We start from the raw sequence: 9,320 nt of genomic DNA, 5'->3' as shown, positions 1-9,320 counted from the left end.
AAGGAAGGTGTATGAGATCTATTTAGTTTCCTTTTATACTAATCATGGGTGCTGCCCTTATGGGACCTAGGTTACACTGCATATACAGCATGAGAGTTGCAGCACATGTGCAAAAGGATTAGTTGTGGAATGTAGTGATTATTTAAACATGGTGGCACCATGATTAGAGGGAGGTGGGAGTAAACTACATACTATTATAAAATGTATTTAGTGTTAAGTGCCCCTTCTATATCCACAGCATCTACCAGCGTGCATGTAAAAAAAACTCCCAATAACTAGAAGCTGCTCTTGCTTGGTTTAACATTCACAAAGAAAATGTATTTAACAGTTACATTCAGGGTACTGCCCCCCTACAGACTTGCCAGATGTATACCAAAAGCTGCAGTAACCCTGGTGTTCTGATACAATCATTTAAACCACTCTGTAGCATAGCAACTGACAAGCTTGTAATATTAAATTGTATTGGCACATCAGTCTAGATATGAATAATGTGGAACCATTATATTTTAGGGAGAATAAATACAGTTTGTGATCTGACGCAAGAGATATTCAGATTCTACATCAGGCTTTTAGTGAGCAGGCAAGCCTGTACTGTTATCCGAAAATTATGGGATCAAATAAGTGTCACTTAATTCATCCCAAGTGCAGCAAATGGCCATTAAGGAGACTCCTCCAATGGCAGGGCTACGTGTAAAATGTAAACACATTGGATCCTAAGCCTCCTGTGTCACAAAGGACAACTGTAGTAGTGCTACTACCCATATACATATCTGCTTCAAATGTGAAACATTGATCATAACGACTGCTCCTGTCAGTGTATGTCATTGGTTGTGCTTCTCCACCTAAAAGGGGGTGGAGGATGTGCTCTGGTGTGAAGCACACTGGATATTTAGACTAACTTTACGTCCCAAGGCTGGCATTGCTTTTTATAATGCTTAATTATGTTTGATCTTAGCAAGTGGTTACCTAGTCACTGGTATGCAGGATTGTAAGGTGTATAACGTACATTGTAAACTCTGGGCATGCCCTCTGAGCCATAGATCTGTATATCTGATCACGACCAGAATTTCTTATCCCTCAATTATATCATTACAAAATATCATTCGCATACAGACTGTTGCTCTAATACAATTGAATATTACTTTAAAGGGACAGTCTAGGCCAAAATAAACTTTCATGATTCAGATAGAGCATGTCATTTTAAACAATTTTCCAATTTACTTTTATCACCAATTTTGCTTTGTTCTCTTGGTATTCTTAGTTGAAAGCTTAACCTAGGAGGTTCATATGCTAATTTCTTAGACCTTGAAGCCCACCTCTTTCAGATTGCATTTTAACAGTTTTTCACCACTAGAGGGTGTTAGTTCACATATTTCATATAGATAACACTGTGCTTGTGCACAAGAAGTTATCTGGGAGCAGGCACTGATTGGCTAGACTGCAAGTCTGTCAAAAGAACTGAAAAAAGGGGCAGTTTGCAGAGGCTTAGATACAAGATAATCACAGAGGTTAAAAGTATATTATTATAACTGTTGGTTATGCAAAACTGGGAAATGGGTAATAAAGGGATTATCTATCTTTTAAAACAATAACAATTCTGGTGTAGACTGTCCCTTTAATGTACAAAATAAATAAGGGTTTTAAAGCCATCACTGTTAAAGGGACAAAGTCATAAATACAGTCATGATTTAGACAGCAAACAATTTTCAACAACTTTCCGATTTACTTCTATTTAATTTGCTTCCTTCTCGTTATCCTTTGCTGAAAGGTTTAGCTAGGGAAGCTTAGGAGCAGCAAAGCACCAAGCTTCTAGCTGCTGATGGGTGGCTGTATATCTAGCCAATCATCCCATTGGCTCACCCATGTGTTCATTTTCTTGGTATCATTTGTTGAAGGAGCAGCAATTCACTACTTGTTTCAAACTGAAGGAAATTTGCTAATAGAAGTAAACTGGAAAGTTGTTTAAAATGGTATGTTCTACCTAAATCATGAGTGAAAATGTTTGGGTTTCATGTCCCTTTTGTGTAGTTGCCATTGAAACAAAAGATATAATGCTCTCCTTGGGTGGACATCTCCTGATCTGATATATGCTCTGTTGTTTTCTAAAGAAGGAAGCTGTTCCCTGACTTCCACTACTTGAATACATTTGATTTATGAATGTTTAAAAATTCCACACGCTTTACTTCTGTCAGTTGAAACAAGCGCAAACGAGATTTAAACCCGCCATATGTCGTTAATGACAAAAAACTATAAAATAAACCTGCATAGATGAAATCTCATCCAACATAAAGTGTTCAGGAAACAGAAGAAAAGTTCTAAACTGGCAGAGCATTCCCTTTAGCAGCAAGGAGACAGCCAATTTCCCAAAGGAGAAACTGACCCGATCATGAGCACCAAAGATCGGTGTGACTTACTGAGTATACAATCACTGACAGCCAGCATGCTGGTATCAGTCTTAGTGGGCAATCACTGAATACCTCAGGAGTGAGGTAATACAGTGATGTCCAAAAAGTGCCCTATGGTTGTGACAGCTAGTCAGTGATCACATGTCAAAAATGACAAGCCATTGTTTAAAAAATGGCTTGTCTTGGCACCTCCCTTTGTCTCAGTGGACACACAGAACAAAATTAACCCATAGAAGCCATTAGGACATGGCATGCTGTTCTAAAAACCAATGGGCCTTAAAGGGACAGTCTACACCCAGAAGTTTTTATTGTTTTAAAAGATAGATAATCCCTTTTATATACCCATTTCCCAGTTTTGCATAACCAACACAATTATATAATATACTTTTAACCTCTGTGATTATCTTGTATCTAAGCCTCTGCTAACCTGGCCACCTTTTTTCAGTTCTTTTGACAGACTTGCAAGTCTAGCCAATCAGTGCCTGCTCCCAGATAACTTCTCGTGCACGAGCACAGTGTTAATCTATATGAAATATGTGAACACACAACACCCTCTAGTGGTGAAAAACTGTTAAAATGAGCAATCTGAAAGAGGGTGCGGCTTCAAGGTCTAAGAAATTAGCTATATGGAACCTCCTAGGTTAAGCTTTCAACTAAGAATACCAAGAGAACTAAGCAAAATTGTGGTGATAATAAGTTAAATTGGAAAATTGTTTAAAATGACATGCTCTATCTGAATCATGAAAGGTTTATTTGGCCGTAGACTGTCCCTTTAAGGCTGTTTGGAACAGCATGGAATGTCCTAACTTGTGCAGCCATCCCCTCCGTGAAAAATTGAGTGCAGTATCTGGCTGGGAGACCTGCCTAGCATTCAGGCAGGATCCAATCATGTGTTTGTTACAATGTGAAAACCCAAAAAGTACAGTCACTGAACCCTAGTGACTCAATAATTGACTGCTGCTTCCTCTTCCCCTCATTGCAATCTGAGATGAGAGAGGAAGACAGATCAGGTGGTACCTAGGGTGTCACACAGTTCTATACTGTATACATATAAATCCCTTTTTAACCCCTTTCAGATGCTGATATCTAAATACTGTGAGATCAGTAAATAACTGTTCAGGACTTTTGGGTGGGGTGTTTTTGCGGACCCATTTTTTGTCATTTTTATTAACCCCTTAAGATTTTAACCATCAATTTATCTGATCAGAGCATTCTGTCAGAACTTTTTTCGGTTACAAAAAATGTAACCCTTTCAGTGCTTGTCTAGAAAGTGGGAATTGGTGGGTTTAGGGATTTAGTATTAGGTAGGCTTTAAAAAAGAATAATTTAAAAAAAAATCCCTTATTGTATCATGGCATCATACTTTACCGCTTAAGAGACGTACGCCATTCTAAAGCGCTGTATACAGTGTGTTACACCTTTGCTTTATCTGATAGGGGGCTCTATAGCTATAAGTGACACTTCTTGTGATGATGATCCCAGCCCTACCACCATCTAAAAGGAGGTGTCCAACAATTTTCCGATGAAAATTGGGTACCAAATTTAACTGCCCCTGCAATACCCCCCACGTACAGCAAATCCTTTCATCACAACCATTATTTGTTTGTAAACCAATAAATTATTTTTACACTTTTTTTGGGCACTGACCTTGGTAATGGGTATAATGAAAAACCATGTATACGTTGCTATTGGCACCCATCCTCGCTACCTCTCCCATGCATTAGAGAGGCTAGATATGAACAGCTGCTGTGTTTCTGCATAATGCCCAGTGCCTCTTAGATATTGACCCCTTACATGGCAGGCTATACAAGATGTGGCACCTGAACAAACACTGAAAACTATTCAGAAAATTACACCCCTGACAAAACATCTGTGTAGATTGATCCTTCAGGAAATTGGGAAGATTGCCATTTTAAACAATATATTCCACCTTAGTGTTGACTCTGTGGAATCAAATTTTTATAAATTTGTGTGTGTGTGTGTATGTGTGTGTGTGTATATATATATTTATATGGCGCACTTTGCATTTATGAAGGGAAAAGATAGCCATCTTGATCCACCTGGTTGCCCAGATTCCTTTGGCACAAAATTGCTAAATTGTGGTGTGGGATCTCCCTACCCTTGCTGAACAAAGGCAACTATCTATGGCTTGAAAACTACTCAACCAGCATAGATTTCTTTAAAAATTGTATTTTTTCTGAAACCCCAACCTGTGGCACAATGTGCAAAAATTGCACAGAATTCACCCAGAAGCTGACATACATACGACAAAACCCATTAGAGGCACAACACTAGCTTTAATGCCATGAAGTGATGGCCTCTTCAGTACACTGACACAGTGTATATGCTGTCCACAATGCATGATAAAAGTACAGTGCCTATCACGGGAAACCAAAATGCATTATTCAGTAGAGCAAGCATATGGAGGGAGTAGATTTAGCTGATCAGTGAATACAAACATATCGGGTTCAGTACAAGACCAAAACCTGGTACAAAAAATAGCCATTTATTTAGCAGTCTATAATTCATATGTGCTGTACAAAAAAGCAGGCAAAGGGTAGCCATACACTTGAATTATCACTAAAGCTTTTATTGGATATTTCCTTCCATAAGGCAGGGGAGAGTCCACAACTTCATCCCTTACTGTTGGGAAATACAACACCTGGCCACCAGGAGGAGGCAAGACACCCCAGCCAAAGGCTTAAATAGCCTTCCACTTAATCTATCCCCCAGTCAGGTCTTTGCCTTTCGTCACTATAGGAGGTGGCAGAGAAGAGTCTGAAAGATTTGGAGAGGCCTGTTATGGGGTATGTTTCCCTTCGAGAAAGCACTGGAGTTTAAGTAATCATTTCAACCTCTAAGTGAGAGTATTGATGAAAGTTGGAGACTGGAGATGCAGGGAAAGTGCTTTCTGCGAACCCATCCAGACTGTTGCTGACAGCTCCTGAGCAATCAGTGTTGACGAGTTTCACTGCTTGCTGCTAAACACTCAAGTCCATTGTCAGAAGTGCTGCTGCAAGGCTGTCACATTTGAGAGGCTGTGCCGGTTCCAACAGCATGGATCCTGGAGAGTAAGACTTGCGTTTTACTGTGTGTGTGTGTATGTGTGTGTATGTGTATGTGTTGTATATATATATATATATATATATATATATATATATATATATGTGTGTGTGTGTGTGTATGTATATATATATATATATATATATATATATATATATATATATATATATATATATATATATATATATATATATATATAACACACACACCCCCATTTTAAATTAGGGGGAGATAAAAGGCGAGTTTAAAATCCTCCACTAAGTGATACTTTGGCGTATAGGGAACCTGCTGAAAAGCAGACTGAAGTAAAAAGGTGTGTCATTGTGTACCTAATTTGCATATCTTACCCAGAATCTTTTGCTGCATTGGGAAACAATGTAATTCAGAGGTTTTCTGTGGGAAACCAAGCCTCTGGGCCTGTCTAGATTAATTCCATGCGTATGTAAAAAATTCTGGAAGTCTTGTGACACAAACTGGGGACCATTGTCTGTTACCAGTTTTCTTGGCAACCCAAATACTGAAAACAGTCTTTCTAATGCTATGACTTAAGTAGTTGTAGTCCTTGTCCTTGGAATTACTTCTGGCCACTTAGAGTGTGCATCAATTATGATTAAGTATGAGATTCCATCAATAGGACCGGCAAAGTCCAAATGTAGTCTCTCCCAAGGAGTAGTAGTCCAGTCCCATGGTTGTACAGCTCCTCGTGGAAGCTTTCCTTGAGCTTGAACACACCCTTTGCATGCCATAACATAGTTCTCAATGTCCTTATCATGGCCGGCCACCAAAACATGACCCCTAGCCTTCTGTTTCATTCTGACAATGCCTGGGTGTCCTTCATGAAGGAGTTTTAACGTAGCTTGCCGTAGCCCATTAGGAACCAGAACTCCTCTCACCCCATAAAATACATCCATTTCTGAGTGTGAGTTCTTTCGCTCGTAGTATGTATGCTCGCTGCACAATCACAGCCAGTTCTTGGCCAGCCATCTCTCAAATACTTTGCCAGAAGTTGTAATTCAGTATCACAAGCTGTCTCCTTTGCAATTTGTTTGGCATGTACTATACCCGGTAAAACACACACTTGGAAGGCTTTCTTGAACAACCTGGAATTCATTAGTGGAAATTCATTAGTGGAAGCGCTGGGACATGGCATCAGCGATTGCCATGGAAATCATGGGCCCGGTATTTGATGCAGTAATGATATGCCCCCAAAGTTAGAGCATACCTTTGCAATCTAGCCGCTGTAGTGGTTGAAATTCCTTTCTTGGATTAAAGATGGTCAGCAGTGGCTTATGGTCAGTTAAAAGAGTAAATTGTCTGCCCATAAATAATAGTTAATGGAACTTCTTAACAGCCCATACAATGGCCAATGCTTCCATGTCTAATGGGGAATAGTTCTTCTCTGCCGTCGTTAGAGAACGGGAAGCAAAGGCTACGGTCGGCTCTGTCCCATCTGGCATTGTGTGTGACAATACAGCCCCTAAACCATAAGGCGAAGGCATCACATGCTATCATGAGTGGGTTTCTGAAGATCATAGTGCATAACATGCGGGGAACACAGGAGTAGGTTCTTGGATTCCTGGAAGGCTTTATTGAATTCACTGCCTCCACAACCAGGATCGATTTGTCTCAAGAAGCTGATGTAGTGGGTGTAATGTATGGGCTAGCTGGGGAAGAAAACGGGTGGTAATAGTTAAGGAGACCAAGGTATGATCGTAGTTGTGATGCATTCTGTGGGTATAGGAGCTTCTTGCAAGGCCTTGACTTTGTCATCAGCAGTGTGTAGACCATGACAATCTATAACATGGCCACAAAATTCTAATTTGTCACGCATGAAAGCACACTTCTCCAAGTTGACCTTCAACCCGTAGGTCATTAGCCGCTGCAGTACCCTCTCTACATTGTGTCGATGGTTCTTCCTCCGTCCTGCCCGTGATTAACATGTCATCCAAAAGGCATTGGACATAGGGTAGTCCATTTAACAGTTCTTCCATGGTGCGTTGCCAGATGGATGGTGCAGGAGCAATGCCAAAGACCATACGATTTATATTGAATAAACCACGGTGAGTATTGATGGTGAGTAACCTGCGGGAAATCTGGATGTACTTCAAGTTGAAGGTAAGCATTTTTTTAAATCAATCTTTGTGAAATGTTGTCCCCCAGCTAAGTTAGCAAAAATCTCTTCTGTTCTGGTAATGGATACTTTTCCACTGCTAACTGTTCATTCAACACCATCCTAAAGTCTCCACATATTCGGATCTGTCCATCTTTCTTTCTTACCGGTACAAATAGGAGAAGCCCACTCACTACGATGCACTGGGGTTATAATCTTTAACTCTTCTAACCTCCTCAGTTCAGCATCAACTCCTGCCCTTAAAGCGAATAGGCACAGTTCGTGCTTTGAAAAACTTTGGCCTTGCTCCAGGTTTATACTGTAACCGTACCCTTTTGTTCTTAACTTTTCCCAGAACACTTTCAAAACAACCGGGGCATATTTGGGTCTTAAATGTCTGAATCCACTGGGCACGATCAAAACTCCAATATGATGAACTTCACTGTTTTTGAGGCTCTCAGGCATGCCAAGGGCCCGTATCCAGTCCCTTTCCATAAAGAGGTGGGCCACCTGATTTTAGTATATATAGTGTAAGATTGGCAGTTTTACTGTTTGTACACACCAGATACAGATGCACAACCCCAGTGACGTCAAGATTTCTCCTGGAGTATGTTGTAGCTTCAAGGTAGTGGGCTGCAGCAATACTGGAAATTTTCAGCTGTTTCCCAATCTTTAATTGTCATAACTGAAACTGCAGCCCCAGTATCTAAGTCCATGGTCAAATTTTTCCTTCAATATTAACATGAACGGTCAAAGGCTCAGACCCTGCTGTCATTGCGTGTATACAGTCAAACTCTGAACAGTCATTTCCTCTTCTGAATCTGATGTGGCTCCCTTATAAGCCATGTGGTAATTTCCCTTCTTATGAGTTTTGCTTGAGACACTCTGCTGAGATTCCTCTGCAAGCCTTCTTTAAGTGTCCTATTTTACCACCGCCATGACAACGAGCATTTTTAAATCTGCATTCAGAAGCTACATGATTCTGGGCTCACACATTTGTAACAGTTAATGGGCGATGCTGCTTTTGCTGAATATTTACTGGCTGGTTTAGTCTGTTGCTTCACATTAGAGAAAAATACCTGTTCTTCCTTAGTGTGGAGAATGGTCGTTCTGCAGTAACTAGTGTCTCGTGTGGCCTGTTCCAAAACAGAAGCAATCTTCTAGTGCTTTATGGAAGGTCAGGCTCTCCTCTGTCAAAAGTCCTGCCTTTGAATAGATTCTGTACTAATACCCGTAAACAAACTGATCTCTAAGGGCAAATATTCAGAATACTCCCCAAAAGCAACAGGTTGCTGGGCCAATTTCTTTAAACTGATTGCAAATGTAGATACAGTCTCTTGTACCCCTTGGCGCGCTGCTATAAAACTTGAACCGCTCAGCAATCTCTAATGGCCGTGGTTGTAAATGTTGTGTTAAGATCTGTATTATTTCAGACAAAGAGCTTGGTGGCTGCTTTTCTGGGTGTAGCAGATCTTTTAAATCATCATATGTTTTAGCACCAATAGTTTGTCAGACAGACCAGCAACAGACTTAGTATCTCCAATGTCATTGGCAAGTAAATACTGCTGTAGCCTTTCAGTCCAGGAAACCCAGTTATCTGTGTCAGGGTCAAATTCTTTCAACGCTCCAAATACAGCCATTATAGCGTGGAGTTTGTGGTAGTATACTCATCGCCAGATGTAATGTCCTTACATAGCAAACATTAACTCTTTATATGAATGATGCACTTGCAAACTTCTAAA

The sequence above is a fragment of the Bombina bombina genome, chromosome 1 (assembly GCF_027579735.1).
Source record: "Bombina bombina isolate aBomBom1 chromosome 1, aBomBom1.pri, whole genome shotgun sequence".
NCBI classification, from domain to species: Eukaryota; Metazoa; Chordata; class Amphibia; order Anura; family Bombinatoridae; genus Bombina; species Bombina bombina.
This window is presented reverse-complemented; position numbering follows the sequence as displayed.